The sequence below is a fragment of the Equus quagga genome, chromosome 17 (assembly GCF_021613505.1).
Source record: "Equus quagga isolate Etosha38 chromosome 17, UCLA_HA_Equagga_1.0, whole genome shotgun sequence".
In the NCBI taxonomy this organism is placed as follows: domain Eukaryota; kingdom Metazoa; phylum Chordata; class Mammalia; order Perissodactyla; family Equidae; genus Equus; species Equus quagga.
In genome coordinates, this window is record NC_060283.1 from 34,094,727 (window position 1) to 34,110,096 (window position 15,370).

At 52.8% G+C, this 15,370-nt stretch overlaps 1 protein-coding gene across 11 annotated transcripts in view; it reads left to right on the forward strand.

Annotated features, from left to right (window-relative positions):
• The window catches only part of HDAC4 (histone deacetylase 4), a 291,136-nt gene that overhangs the window by 46,085 nt on the left and 229,681 nt on the right, over positions 1–15,370 (forward strand). The window contains exon 1 of one of the 11 annotated variants that reach the window (XM_046642746.1): positions 7,950–8,048. The exons of the other annotated variants lie outside the window; for them this stretch is intronic. The gene's annotated coding sequence lies outside the window, so the exon portion shown is untranslated. Of the gene's footprint in view, positions 1–7,949; positions 8,049–15,370 lie in introns of those variants that run through there. 11 annotated transcript variants of the gene reach the window in all.

Below are 15,370 nucleotides of genomic sequence, written 5' to 3' on the forward strand. Positions count from 1 at the left end.
TGGTTATTGTAATTACAGTTAGAAAACACAGCAAAAAAAATTCACATGAGTGTGGCTATATTCGTGTTATTCAAATTAATTTATTGCCTCTACTTAAATTGAAAAAACTCTTAATGAGCCTTCAGCATGTGCCAGCACGGCGATGGGTGTGTTTGCCCCACACGAGGGTTTTGCTAAGAAGACAGCCTGCTGTACAGGCCACTGCCTCCTGACACACCCCAGGCCAGCTGGAGGAAAGTGCTGGACGTTCCCGAGTAACGGGAAGGGATGACGTCTGGACTGTGTGGACCTCGCCGTTTGCCATTTGCTGGGCTGTGTGGGTCACCACGAAGATCTTGGCTCTAAACTATTTGCATTTTCATATGGTTTTCTTTTTGCTAACTTTAGAAAATCACATGTGGAATCTTGTTCCTGCTTGGGACGTACGCACTGGGTCGTTCCTAATCCCTATTAAATAGATGGGGAGACAGACAGTTACCCTCAGTGTCCACAGGCATAGGGAACAGCACAGTGGTTGGGCTTCTAACGGGATGCAGTGGTGTTTACGGAGCCCGGCAACAGGGAACATCGTCAGCTGTGTAAAACTTTTCCTCAGGCCCGGATCCCCTTTTAAAACAGCACGCCTTTTGAAGGAGCAAGAAGTTTCAACAGACTTGAACAATTTATTTTGCACACTGAGTTCTTAGTGTGTTTGCCTGTATGTTACGTTCTTCCAGCTGAGCCTCACGGGAGCCCTGAGAATTAAGTGGGGCCTGGCGTGTTAATCTGCTTTTTCAAATTATTAATAATGGAAGTGACACCGAGCCGTCACCGAGTATCGTTTCATGCTCCTGACTCGCCCAGTGTTTACATGGCTTATGTCATTTGATCCTCGCAGCGGCAGATACTAAAAATTCTTGGAGCAGGTACTGGGTTTGCTGACTCCTGCCGAAGCTCACGTGGATAAGGGCTTTCCAGCTCTGGCTTTGCACATTTGCTGCATTTAGCCCATTTTGCATATGAGGAACAGACCCAGAGAGGTTAGGCAATTTGTCTGAGGTCAACTGTCATCACTGGGGAAGCTGGGGGTGGGCCACAGGCGGTCTGGTTCCAGAGCTCGGCTGGCAGCCTTGCAGGGTGTACTCAGCGAGGGGAGGGGCTGAGGTGGGAGAGGGTAGGAAGGATCCGGGAGGCCGATGGATACAGAGGCACACGTCAGGAGCTGAGACCTCGGTGCTGAACATTGACGGGAACACCAGGGGAAGGGGACCTTGGGAGTTGAATAAGTTCCAGGGTCCCCAACAGAAACTCTTGTGCCCGGGCCTTCCCAGGAGGTGTGGGTGACCGCAGGGCCCTGCCACGGATGCAGAAGACACAGTTGCCAAAGGTCCTTTTTAAGAATGGGGAACGAGGGCTCTGGTTGCCGCAGGTTGCAGTTTACAAATGAGCTATTTTTACAGATACACAGGCAGCGCAGGGCTGACTTGAATTTTTCACTTGATTAGCAAATCACTGAGGCAACAACTCAACTGGTTGGTTTCCTCAACTGTGAGCTAAAAAAAAAGAGGCTGAAAACGTTATGATGACAAGAGGATTTCAAGAAGAGAACAAAGCAAAGCAGCTGTAGTGAGAAAATAAGTGGAAAAGCAAACGGGTGGGCGGCTGCTCATCCACCATCACGGCTGCCCTCACACCCCGGGGTCTCAAACCCTCAGGGCCACGCCAGAGACGTTTGGAAATGATTGCAAAAGGATGAAGAATATTTCCCTTTACAACTGACGGACAGGTCTTGATGAAGAGAGGAAGTGAAATTTCAAGCAGGCACCAGAGAAAAAAATAAGTACGTTTGAGTAGATAAAAAGCAAGAAACATTTATTTCAAGTCATCAAGCCCTGGGGGCTGCCAAGGAGCCCCGCCCCTCAGATCCGCCGATGCCTGTCGTTGCTCTGTCTTCTCACCGAGCCAGAGAGGCTGGTCCTCCAGGGCCGGGCGTCCATACACCAAGGTGGCCTCCAGGTGCCCGCTCAGGACAGTGAGGCGATACTGTCTCCATCCCCTCCCTGACTCGGGCTCCTTCCTCTCTGTCGTGCTCGGGAGTTCTAGTTTTCATGTCCCAGACAGCAAGGACCCTCTGATGGGGAGGAGTCCTACCACAGAGGGACTTCAGGGGAGAATAAGGGGGCTTGCTTTCTTAAGAGTGAACGATTTTCACATGGTTTTCTTGATGGACAGCTCGTTTAAAACGCCTCCCATGCCTGTGGCCGCTGCTCTCAGGCCCAGAGGGAAGCAGAGGAGGGTGCTCGTCTCTTGGGGAGGGGGGGGTGCCTGGAGCCAGGGTTTGGTGGCTGGGCCATCTCTACCACATGTCCCTGGGGTGCTTGGTTCCCTCCACTGCATAGCTAGCAAAGAGACAGGACTGGTTGAGAAGTTTGGAGCACGTGGGGTCCTCTCCAGGGTGAGAAGCTGTTCTTTCCTGATGTGCTAGGTATCTGTGAGGTACATCAAGGAGAGGTGCGTTTTTCGAGAACCTAGATTCCCTGGAGAGACCTCCACTCTTTGCCTCCATTTCCCAGTGGGGCGAGCCTTAGGGGTAGTCCTGTGTGATTGGTCTTAATTTGACCAATTTGCTGGCACTTGCACCTTGCGCTGACTCTGAAGCAGACCCACCCAGAGGTCCCTGGAAACTTCTGAGTCGTGGCTCCTTTGGCCGACATAGGTGTCTGGGTTTTGCCACCGCCTGCCCGTTCACTGTGAAAGCTCGACACACTCCTCTGGAGAATACTGTTTTCCACCCAGAACAGAGTCCTTATTTTTTCAAAGTGAGACCTGCAGGAGTTAGAGCTTCTTCTCTGTCGGCAGAGAGCTGTGGCATTAGGGGTTTTCTAGTCCATCTGGTGAGCTGTCTGTATCATCAGATGTCACTGACTGCACCGATCCCTCTTTCCATGGCTATGGAATCAGTTATTCCTGACTCCACAGTGATGACGTGCTAGCAGAGGACTCGAGGCCTCCTTTGTGTATTTTTTTTTTAAGAAGAAAAAGCTGAGTAGCTTCGGTCTTAGGCATAATCTCTTCAACGGTAGTGAGCAACCAGGCTTCCGACGGAGAAACAAACCGCGGTCAGAGATTCCGTCCAGCAACCACAAGTGCAGGAGCACTGTAGCGTTGATTACATCTGCCTCCTACATTTTTCATAAACAAATGAATAAAGCATCAGCAGGATTCAAAATGTGGCCCAATGTGGAAGGCCCAGCTTGGCATCGTTAGCTGTTGGCCCGCTGCTCTTGTCTGAGACTCGTGGTTACTTTAAGAGCAGATAGAGGACAGTTACATTTGGGCCAAACAGGCAGGAGGAACATTCCACAGGAGTGAGAACCTCACGAACTGTAAAAATACACCACAAAACCTGTTATCATTTCCGATAGTGGCTGGAATGGGAGGCAGGCTTTTCAGAACGAGAGCACAGCGAGAGAGGAGGTGCTCTCCTTTCCAGAGGGTGCCTCCGTCTGGTAAGTGAAGGAGGTGGGGGCCAGGCATCTCCCATAAGGGGCTCCCGTGGAAAGGCGTAGTTCCCCATCGGGGCTGAGGGAAGAAATAGGAGCAGACGTGGCGGAATAGGCACTGCCAGGGCGTGGAGAAGGGTCAGAGCTTCCTTTCTCAGCCCTTCTGGTCCCCGAATGGGGAAAAGCAGAGAGCAAACGCCCCTTGCCTCAAGGGAGGGCTCTCACATGGCCCTGTGGAGACTGGTGCCCCTGCAGCCCTGCGGGAACAACGTGGATATGGATGGATAGAATGAGTAAAATGGGCTTCTTGCTTTTTCCTTCTCCCTCATTTCTTCCCACCGTCAAGCAATATGCAGTCATGGAAAAGGAGAGAGGAGGAAAAGAGCAGTCTGGAAAAACTCTGTAAGAACTGGTGAGGGGAAAGTTGGGCGTTTTTACAACTCCCTGGGGTTCACTGGGAACCGAAGGTGTGCTATTTCCACTTCTGTACTTCACTCCCATTTGGCAGGAAAACTCAATCCAGCTTAATCCACATTTATAGAACAGAGTCAAGTACGTTTGGGAGGGTTTTTCCCCCTGCTCGCTTGGAGGAAGAGGGAAAGACGCTGGAAACAAAGGCAGCCTTATAAAGAAGAGACCTCCTTGGTCCTCTAATCTAGAACTTTCTGCGAGGATGGAGATGATCTGTAGCTGCACTGACAAATTTGGTAGCCACAGCCACGTGTGGCTGGAGAGCACTTCAGATGTGGCTACGACGACTGGGGAACTGAATCTTAAATTTCATTTAATTTTAATTAATTTTAATTTAAGTAGCCACACGTGGCTGTGGCTACCTATAGCGCAGCTCTAAGGAGGCTCTAGACTGAGGGCTCGAGGATCCATTCTTTATTCAGTTATTTGAAAATAGAAGGTTTAATCCTTCTGAATTTCCCAGGTGGGATCAAAAAGAGAAGGGGTTGTGTTGGAGTAGGGGTATTGGAGCAGTGAGTGGCCTGGGCAGTGTCAGTCCTGCTGAATTTTTGGTTCTTCTCAAGGCTGTTTGGAAGATGGCATGAGGGATGTCCTGAGATACAGAGACAGACGCACTGACTGTTCTAGGCAGGGTGCATTTGGTCGAAGGAACAGACCTTCCCTGAGTGGCACGAGAAAAAGGGGTGCATTGATGGAATTCAGGAGGAATGCATGGGACACAACTGCAGAGGTCCTCGGGCAAGATCATCCACTCTTCTCTGTCTTTCTCTTTCTCCCCACCCGCCACCCCCGGCCCTGTGTTGGTCTCCTCCCCCTCTCCATCTGCTCTGTCCTCAGCTGTGTCCCTGCAGGCTCTCGGCCAGAGTCCTGTCGCTGGTTTGGCTTGTCTGGTGTGTCCCTCTCATGTTACACGCCCCGGGAGCAGGCAGCTTGAGCAGGACGGGGAAGCTGGACATGCAGGCAAACGGACGTCCAGATGGGCTGTACTCAGTTTAGGGTCTGTGAAGTCACTCACTGGGAGTCAACCAGTGTAGACGGAGCTCGCTCCTCGATTCCACCCCTGACTCTTCTCACTCAGGGGATTCTATTCTGTTGCTGTGGATACTGTTGAAAATTACTTAGCCAATAAGTAAATGTTGGTCACTAGCCTGTTAAACATCAATACAAATAAATGCACATAGCTGCCCTCGAATCGCACACGCGTGATAAAGGGCACCCCGCCAGGGCGTGCTCACCTCTTCTTGCTTCTGCCTCCGAGCACCGTTGCTGCACGAGGGGAGCCGGAGCATCTGTCTGGGATTATGCCACGCAAGTGTTTCACTTGAATTGTTCAGATAAATTACAGTGCCTTTGTCCTGACCATCGCGCCACGTCGTGCCCGTCTGACATAGCTTTGCTTGGTAGTAGCCTTTCTGCTGTTAAAAGAAAAATTTTTGATCATTGATGTGTTGACTTTTGGGGACTATTCATGGTGGCCGGCTGCCACTCACTCCCAAGGTTTAAATATTTGACAAAGAAGGGGTGTTTGCTGACACAGTACATTTTTGAGCGAATAATATTATTCATTGTAGGACACAGTTAAGTCTAGGAGAGGTTCTTAGTAATTAGATGAAAATAATTCTGAAGTGTTGTGATTTATTGAGGTCTGTGCCATGTGCAGCCCCTGTAGGTGAACTGTGAGGATTTCCACCTTGGTGGGTTCTGGGTAAGTGGCTCTAACGTGGTTTCGGGGCTTTGTCAACATAGCGGATGTTGCTGTTGATCCTTGACGTGCTGTTCATTGGGATTTAGAGGAGGCAGAGTTTACAGTGAGGATGTGGGGAAAGGGGCCGCTGCCCCCCAGGGTGGTTGTGTAGGTAAATGAGGACTCTCCTGTAAAGTGCTTGCAACTTGGGAGACTTGTGAGCTGGAGTGACGATGGTGACAAAGGGATCGCGACAGCGAGGGTCACTGGACCCTAGAGTTATGTGCAATGCGTGCACATGAACTTAAGATGCCCCATGTCTCCCCTGAGATGCAAGGGCTGCGGTGCGTATGGGTCCCTACTATGAGTCGGGTTCTGGAAGCATCTTGTCTCATCCCGCTCTGATGCCTAGGTGGCCTGCTGGTCTCAGAGAAGCCACAGCTTGTCCAGGGGACCAGCCAAATCAGTCTCGCAGCCTGGCTTGGAGCCAGGTCTGCCTGCTTCCGGAATGCCCAGACATTCCCCTACTGAGCTCCGAGCTCGCTTTCACCCCAGCATTTGGTTAGGAGAATTATTTGGTGTTTCTTATATATGTTTTGGTCCACTGGTTGTTTTATTGTGTGAATATATTGTGTGTGCATTCGTCCCTTGTGGTTTCAGCAAACTTCCAGACCCACGATGCACGGGTATCTCTTCTGGTCTTTGCTTAGTCTCTGGCTTTTCTTCGCACCCTCTCGTCCACATTGGTGATGGCGGTGGCAGGGTAGCGGCATGCAGCAGCAGCGGTCATGATGTTGGACTTGGGCAGCTGTGGGACGGGCCTGTCGCTCCGTCATCGGAAGAATCCTATTTACCTTTCTGTTTTGAAAATTAGCTGTCACTCACTAGGTCTCCATTTTCTCAGAGTTTCTCGAAGTTCTGGAGTGGTGAACACAGTCTTCCTAAGGTTCTGCTCATGTTTGTGGTCTCTGAGGTGGCGCAGCCTGAGCAGGCCTGTCCCCAGCCTGTGTCTGCTGGGCTTGAGCAGGGGATGGCACTGCCCCGAGCAAGGTCTTGGACGACAGTGACTGGTGGCTCTGTGGGGAAGGTCTGTGTGATGTTCGTGTGGCCTGACACCCACAGGGCCTCCTTAGCTGATGACAGATGGGGCTAACAGTGAGCGAACTCAGGCAAGGTGACATTCTCACACGTGTTTATCAGGTAGGTTTCTCTTACGGGTGGGGAAGCTGCAGCACAGCGATGTGGCCACTGGGCTGTCACGTGGGCGGTATCTGAAACAACAGCAGTGAACCAAACACAGGCATAAAGGCAGAGCCTTCACATGCATGTCAGGTCGTGGTCCTGCTGTGCCGTGTGCCGTGGAAGAGGTGCTGGGTGCCGTGTGGGCTCTGGGCTTTTCTGTCTGCGGAGCTGGGGAGGGGTTCTGCTTCCAGTCTGAGCTGCTGCTCACCAGCTGGTGACCTTAGGCTGGTGGCTTAACCTCTACGTGTCTCCACTTCTTCCCCGTAAGGTGAGATCATGTGACACTGCTCTGCTAGGGTGTCTGTGAAGAAGCAGTGGGAGAAGACACTGGGAGGGGGCACTGAGCATGCCGCCGTGGCCGTGGCCGTGGCCCACAGGCGTGGCTGCCCTTCTTTGTCCTCCCCCGAGTGTTTTCTGGGTCCCTTCTTAGTGCAGAGAGAGTGTGCCATCCTTTTGGGGGCACCCAGACCCAGCAGAGGCGACAAGGGGGTTTGCAGAAATATGGTTACCAGGCAGACAGTGTCCTGCCTGAGGGATGACTCCATGGGGTCAGGCAAGGTTGGGGCTGGCTCTCAGGCTGTCCTTGCTCACGTGGTGCCTCCTGATATCTTGTTTGAAGTGGCTGCTGTATCACGGTGGCCATTTCTTTTTTTAACTCTAAAGAGGATGCAGAATACTTTGAACAAAAATTCTAGTTAGAGAAAAATTGGGGCTGACACCTGGAATGATTACACTTGTCCCTGGGCTGCTAAGAGCAGGTGCAGAGGGGTCGCAATTGGTGAAGAAAATGCCAGTGGGTCCACGGCCCTGGGTGGTTTTCATTTTTAAGGGGTGTGTGTGTGTGTGTGTGTGTGTGTGTGTGTTGTTTTTAAATAAAACTTGGGAAGAGCTGTGCTCCTGCTTCTCCTGGGAAGTCTCTGTGGGAGACTCTCTGGCTGCTGCTGTTGCCGAGGCCTGGCGCTGGTCACCGTGCCCTTTCTGCCGGACCACTTCTCCTGTGCCTGTGGTTCCTGAGCCACAAGTGAACCTGGGCAGAGTGGAATGCTGAGCGGGGACGGTGGGCTCTCCCCCAGCGGCAGCGTGGGGCACTACGTAGAGGGATGGGCAAGAGAATCACCACTGCTTCCGAAGGGAGCCCTGCAGTGTGATAGTGACCCCACAGACTGAAGGTGAGCAGACCCCCGGTGTGCGGCTCCACCCTCAAGCCCCTAACTGTACTGATGTACAAACTGTGTTTTCCTTTGTGCTTTGTGTTAAACTTTGCTGCTGGTTCTGTTACCCTTGGTCACTTTTTCAGAGAGGTTCCAATTAGGAAGTAGACAAGAACAGCTCCTTAATCATCATGTGGTGACCAGGGGCAGAAATGGAAGTGTGCGTGTTTTGGATGCGTCGGTGGGAGTGTCCCCCTCCCCGAGGAGGCAGAGCAGTGCGGGCTCCCCTGGGCAGGGCGGCCATGGCACCTGCCGCAGCCTCCAGGCGGGTGTGCTATGTGGCCTGGGGTCTGGCCAGAAGTAGCAGGTGATGGCTGGGGCAGAGGATCTGCCTTCTCTTGAGGAAAACATGATGCTGTGAAAGGAGACCCCATGGGCTTCTTCAGGGCTCACACCAAGCTCTGGGTCCCCTGAGCACCAGTGCCCAGCTCACGTCTTGCATGAGGCTCTTTTGTGGCTTGCCGGCTGGCCGGTCAGCAGCACCAGACACAGCTTTCCTGGGTCAGCGTGGGGTTCCTCTCTGCAGTGCAGTCGACTTCAGAGTCCCACCCTCTGAGCAGGCCACCATGTTGATGGAGCTACAGATGCCCCTCACCCCCATTTCGGAGGTTTGTGTGAGCGCCTGCACCTCAGGGAGGTTTGAGGCCACAGGAGCTTCCTCGCTTGCTCATCCTGGTCCCTGTTTCTGGCAGATCGTCCGCAAAGTGTCTCAGTCAGGCTTCCGAGGCTGGGAGGGAACCCTGGCCCCAAGGGCCTTCCGATGCTTCCATCCTGGCTTCTAAGAGGGCCTGCCCGGGTCCCTGACAGTGTCTGGGGTGAGGGCGCAGACCAGCCCTTATGTTAAGTAGACTAAAGCTAATTCCTTTTTTTAAATATAAAAATAAACAGAAATGAAACTTCTGTTATTTTTTTCTGCGCCCCAGGGAACATCTTTTGGAAACCATGTAGATCACTGTTTCATTTCTTTGGCAAGAATAATCAAATATTGAATGTCAAGGGAAATTAGAGCAAAGAGTTCTAAGATAGTCTGATTTGGATAGGCCTGGTGAGTGAGTTTAACCATTAATCCAGTGTTTTCTCAATTTATCTGCCACCAAGAATCTCCTGGGCTCCATGGAAAACCCCGATTCCTGTGCCCCAGCCTCAACCCCGTGGAAACGCCTCTCCAGAGTCTGGGGGTGTGGCAGCTCCCATGTCATTGTCCCAGGCAAATTGGGAAGGACTGCCGAGGTTTGTTATTTAATGAGTTATGCTCAAGGAAAAGAAGCCAGGAATGATCATATAAATGCTAAGTCCTGCAAAAACAGGGAGAGTTCTCTTAAATGCCAGCCGGCATTGTGTCCCTGACCCCAGGAAGCCCTGCAGGGCATCTGAGGCCGCGGGAAATGCCATGACCTTTAGCATCTAAGTGTCAGTGCTCTGCTGCTGGCCGTGTGCATTTGAAAAAGAGAGACAGTAACCAGTGAAACGAGGGAAAACAAAAACCGAGCTGGGCTTCGGTGCTGCAGGACAGGGCTATGACCTGAGCATGAGGGCAGGGACCCCACAGCAGGCTGATAACGAAGGCTCCTCCTTGGGGCAGCAACGGCATCCCTTCCCAAGGCGCCCATGTGGCCAAGCCTGCCATGTGTGCACGTGTGCGCGCGCCTGCCTGTGTGAGTGTGAAATCCACAGGTGCAAATGTGCCCTCTGAGTGTGATGGCTTTCTGACTGTGCAAGCAGAGCCCTCAAGGGCAAGGCCGCTGGCATCAGTCCTCTGAGGCTTCTCCCTGGGGACCCTGGGTAGTCTTGGAGCTCTCTGCGCCCCAGTGGCCTCCTCTGTAAAGTGGGGGCATTGAGGCTGCTGGCATCCCCAGTTCTCTCGTGTGAAGATTCAGGTCTGTTTGTGGTCGAGTGCTCGTTGCTGGTGAGCCCCAGTCACTGGCTCTTACCGGAGGGAAAGGTCAGAGCGGTGGCGCCCTGAAAGAAGCTACTGCAAAGGAAGTGTGTGTGCAAGAGTAGTGGAGCATCTGGAAGGATCATCCAAGTCCCTAGGTTCTGGGGTCTTAAGAAGCCCCTTACCTGGTTCAGAAAGAGGGTGGCAGAAGATGGCCCTTCGCTGGTCTCTTGGTGCAGAACACCGTTGGTGGTGATTTTGTTGTTGCTGTTGGTTTTGGTGAAGACATTTTACTTAAATTATAAAATGAAGCTCAGTGGGAACAGTGGACTAGACACAAACAACTTTAGAGGGGGTAAGCGGGAAAGAAGCAGCAAATTGTAAAGTAAGAATGACCAGAACCTTCTCTTTGAACAAGCAATCATGCTTTGTTCTTTTTTTCTAATCATAAATATGGCAACTGTTTATTTTAGGAAATTTTTCTTTTAAACTGAAAATCTTTTTTTTTTAAGTTTGGCACCTGAGCTAACATCTGCTGCCAATCTTCTTTTTTTTTTTATTCGTCTCCCCAAAGCCCCTCCATACATAGCTCTGGGTCCTTCTAGTTGTGGCATGTGGGATGCCGCCTCAGCATGGCCTGATGAGTGGCACCATGTCCACGCCCAGGATCTGAACTGGCGAACTTAACCACTTGGCCACAGAGCCAGCCGCTATTTTAGGTAATTTTTAAAAGAATAAAAACATCTGAAGATGGGATAAAAGATCCCTACTAATCCTCTCCTAGTCCTGTCACTCCGAGGTCACACTGTGACCACTTTATTGTGTTTCTTTCCAGTCCCTTCTCTTCTGTCCTTGTTCTGTCTCCGTGGTTTCTATATAACCGGCTTCTGGATAAATGTAAGATTTTGCTGTTTTGCAGTTTACACAGTTTTACTGCATTGCTTAATGATGGGGACGCGTTCTGAGAAACGCATTGTTAGGTGATTTTGTGGTTGTGCGAACATCATAGAGTATGCTTGCACACACCTAGATGGTACAGCCTACTGCACACCTAGGCTATGTGGTGCTGATCTCATGGGGCCACCGTCGTAGGTCTGGTCTGTCATTGACTGAAACGTCATTATGCAGCGCAGGACTGCATCAGAAAACCCTTTGCGAATGGTTAGCAGTGAAGCTTGTACTAGAGGGCTCTGGTCCCAAAGTTGACCTGACAATGTCTCCACTGTTGGATGGGTCGAGCCTTCGAGGCTAATTGTTGATTATGATCATCCCTTGAATAGGAACGGGGACATAGCTTTTCTGGCCCTCTGCCCTGTGCGAGGACTCACCAGTTCTGATCATGTGACTCTCACAGTGTCCCCGAGGGAGATGCTGAGGAGCCGGGCTGCCTCTGAGGTCTTCCAGGCTCCCCCGCCTCCTGATCCTGCTCCTGCTCCTGCTCAGGCTTAGCCCTGACAGCTCTCTTTTCTGTGTCCAGCCCGCCTGGACTGAGCCTCGCCCATGATGGACTTTGGGGCGCCCGTGGACATGCCCTTTGTTCCTAACTGTTCGGCACCACTGTTCTTCCCTCCCGAGAAAGATAGCATCCCTCCCCTGAAACCTGGGCCAGGCAGGACTCCCCACTCTTCCCCACCCTCAACATTTCATCAGGTTCCCAGATGCAGTTCTTTCTTCTAAAAACCTGCTTAATCCCTCTGCTTTTTTGCTGTCCCCACTGCCAGCACCATCTCTTTCCTGGAAGCTGAGTAGAATCCGGGTTTCCCACCAGCCTCTCCCAAGGCTTCCAGAGGAAGCTTTCCAAAATACACATCTGATGGTGGGTTTCATCGTCCCTGGAAGCAAGGACAGGTCCCTCCAGGACTCCCCCAGCCCTCCAGCCTCAGGTTCTCGCTTGCTTTCCCTTGGGGAGACACGTGCGTGGTTAGTGTGGTCCTCCTCTGAGTCACCAGGGGATGCAGCACATAAATGTGACTGAAAACACCCTGTCTTGGGAGAGGTAACTACTGTTCGTATGGCAGGAAGTGGAGGTGGGGGCTGGGGAGAAAAGGGGGGATGATTGTAATGGCTCAGCTCTTTCTAGACATGTCTTCTAGCAAGATTGCTTTCTTTTTTCTCACTGCAAGTGGCTGACTTAAAGTCCCCGTGTTGCTTTAGCCCACAAGGGCCCAAGCAGGTGCTTAGCAAGTCTTTGTTATTGCTTGTTTCCCACTATAGTCTTCTGAGGCAGGATGGAGCCTGTGTTTCTGCCTTCGGGTCTTTGTGCCATCCATAGTACATACACCTGAACTGTGTGTCCGGGCGCCGCAGGTTCGTATCTCAGTGCAGGGTGTGGATGGTCCCGAAAAGAAGGGCAGCTGGTGGAGGGTATGCCCAGTGGTGCCTGCACACGGCAGTGGGGCCTCTTCAGGAGGAGGGCTGGGCCATCCCTTCATGGCAAACAGCGTGGGGGCCCCAGGCTCTGCCCTGGCTCGTCTCCTGCCCCTTGACCTGCAGCTGCTCTCCGTGGTCCTTCCACGCCTCTGCTGGCATCGGGTCCCACCCTGCGGGTTGGACTGACCCCCTTTGACTGCAGAGTGTCGGGCAGCTCTGCTCAGGCGACTTGCCCAAGCACCCCTATGTCTGCGGCCCCACCCAGCCCCACTTTTCTGCCGCTGCTTGCCAGTTGGGGACCCTGCCTGCGCCTCCCCCGTGGTCAGTGGGAGCTGCCCTCAGGGATTCACACCCACCGGAGAGTGCAGGGCGGCACTTCTAAGATGGGGTTTTCTGGAAGCCCTGCATCTTGCAGGATGTTTACAATTACTCACTAGCAGAGCTGGGCGGGAAGAGGTAGGCCCTGGAGTCTCAAGTCCCTGGAGCTCAGTGGACAAGAGCCTTTCCAAGCCCCCTATTTCCGGGTGCATGTAGCCCGTGCAGTCGTGGGCCGCTCAAGGGGCGCGCTGGGAAGAGCGGTTCTGAGGGTGCTGAGTGGGAGCACACACAGGGCAAGAAGCCCTCTCCCAGGCTGACTGCTGGTGGTCCCAGTGCCAGCGAGTCCTGGGGAGCGGGGACCATGGGCCACCGGGTAGCTGCCACTGGCCCCAGATCTGAATCTGCAGGCCAGGTAGGTGGTCCCACTTTATTTCTAGAGGGATGTATAGCTCCTTTTTATTAAACAAACAAGCAAACAAACTTTATGTAACGGGTCCTGTTTATTGTTTGGGTGGTAACGAAAGTTGAAAATGTTCTCTTCCCTCTTAAGTGCCTAAATGGGCTTTGCTTTGAGTGCTAATGGGCTGACTTTTAAAGGGGACTGCCCACCCCAAAATCCACACAATACAGAGCTTCCATCCTACCGCTTTTCCAAAAAAGGAAACAGTATCTCCTCTACCCCACACCCCTCTTTACTAGTAGTTCCTGTTGGAGAATTGGGGTGTTCCTGAATTGCACATGTTATTTGGCCTGGCCCGTTATTTTGGCCTTAATGTCCAGATAGGACACTGTTCTTTGCTCTTCTGGAACTAAAGATACACATTTTAAGTCAGGGGGCTGGTGAGGCAGTCTGTAGTTTGCAGACCCTGCCAAGGGTCCCGGGGCTGCTCTGGTTTCCTGCCTGGGCGGCCCGGTCAAGGCCAGCCCGTGAGATTCCCTGGCCGCTGCTCTACTCCAGGACAGCCGTGTTTACCCTCCATTGCCCTGCTCATCGCAGAAGCTCTCGAACGCCTGTGCGTCACGCCGAGAACAAACAAGTGCTGAGAGGGTTTGTGTTCTGGCCATGGAGGAGCAGCCAGAGCTCTGTGTTTGCTGCGAGGCAGGCCTGGGGGCCCTTTGATCCTTTGATGGGAGGGGAAGGACAGGGCGGGCAGGTACTCCTGGAGCTCGGGGCTCTGCCGCACAGCGGCTCTGGGACATTCTGCCTCCGAGGGCCCGTGGCTGTGCGTGCCACATCCGCAGAGCACCCCACATCCAGGGCCCCACCTGCTTGCCCTCTGCAGTGCGAGCTTGGGCCCTGAGAGCAGCATCCTGCCAGGGATGCGTGGGGGTGTGTGGACACAGGACAGGGCAGCGGAGGAGGAACTCCTGGGGACACGGGTGCTATTTTCATGCAGATGCAGCCAGCCACTTCCAGGAGGCTGCCAGCCTGAGTTCACAGCTAGAGAGGCTGTCGGAGCTTAGGCCCTTTTTCCGGACGGTGCTGGCGTACGTGTTAAATCTTTAGGATATATAAAATGTGTGGACTTGGAAGAACAAGATAAAAAGCCCCCACATAGATGTCTCCAGGGTGCCCCCCCCCCCACCTGCCAGCTAGCACTGAGAAGTAGAAATTAACCTAAATTAGGAAGATAATTGTTCCCGTGTTAATTGTGGGTTGTCCTTTAAAGCTATTTTCGTTTGTGAGGTCCCGGCGGCAGGCTGGCTTCGGGCCCTGCCGTGCCTGGCTCACGTCGGCGCCCCTCAGAGCCAGTGTTCGAGAAACGGGTGTCGAGTTCCGTTGTTTCCCTTGCCACCTGCTTGCTCCAGTCTCTGGATGACCTTCCCCTGAAGTCTCGCTGTTGACTGAGTGTCCCCCAAGACCCACCCTGACCCCAGGCAGCCCCTCCCAAGGGCTGCGACGCTGTCTGTCAACACAGGCGACATAAACAAACGCCTGGCTATTTTCAGCGCCTGCCCGGGTGGTGTCACAGCTGTCGGCTTGCGCGCTGGCCACCGTGGACTAGGCCCCAGCTCTGTGTTTGGCCCTGGCCAGCCAGCGATGACCTGAAACCTCTCTTTGCCATGGCTTTTGGTCTTCTTGTAACGCCCCCGGCACTTGGCACTGGTTTCATGATAAAATGATGTGAGCAGGCCCTTGCAGGGATGCTATTAGGGTTTCTCTTCGTTGGGAACTTGGGTTTCTGTGTGAAAACACTCGAGTGACATGGGGTCATCTTTGTCCTGTGCACACACCACCAGGTTCGGGCAGGGGGCCCTCCGAGTTGCTTTTTTCATCAGTTTTCTTGCTGCCTGGCTCAACCAATCTATCAGTCATGACTGGATGAGTCTTTTAAAGTAAAAAACTCAACCCCTGTCCTCCCTAGGGAATGAAGAATTGCTAACTGAATGCTGTACACCCTCCCCACCTCAGAGGCCAGGCAGGAGCAGTGTGGTAACAGGACGCAGTGCTGTTAGTGTGTGTGTGTGTGTGTGTGTGTGTGGGTAGGTGTCCCTCCATTGTTGCAGCTTGCCTCGCCTGTCTGCTCGCTCTGAAGATTGATCCTCCAAATCCTCTGTCCCTCCAAACTCTCTATCCATGATGCTGGAGGCTCCCAAGATCGTCACTTTGACCACCACCTGCCCTTCAAATGCAGCAAAGTGTCTGTCGACACTGTAAAATGGACTGCTCATTGGTGCTGGTGTCCCACGTCACTGCTGCCGTGTGTCCCACAGT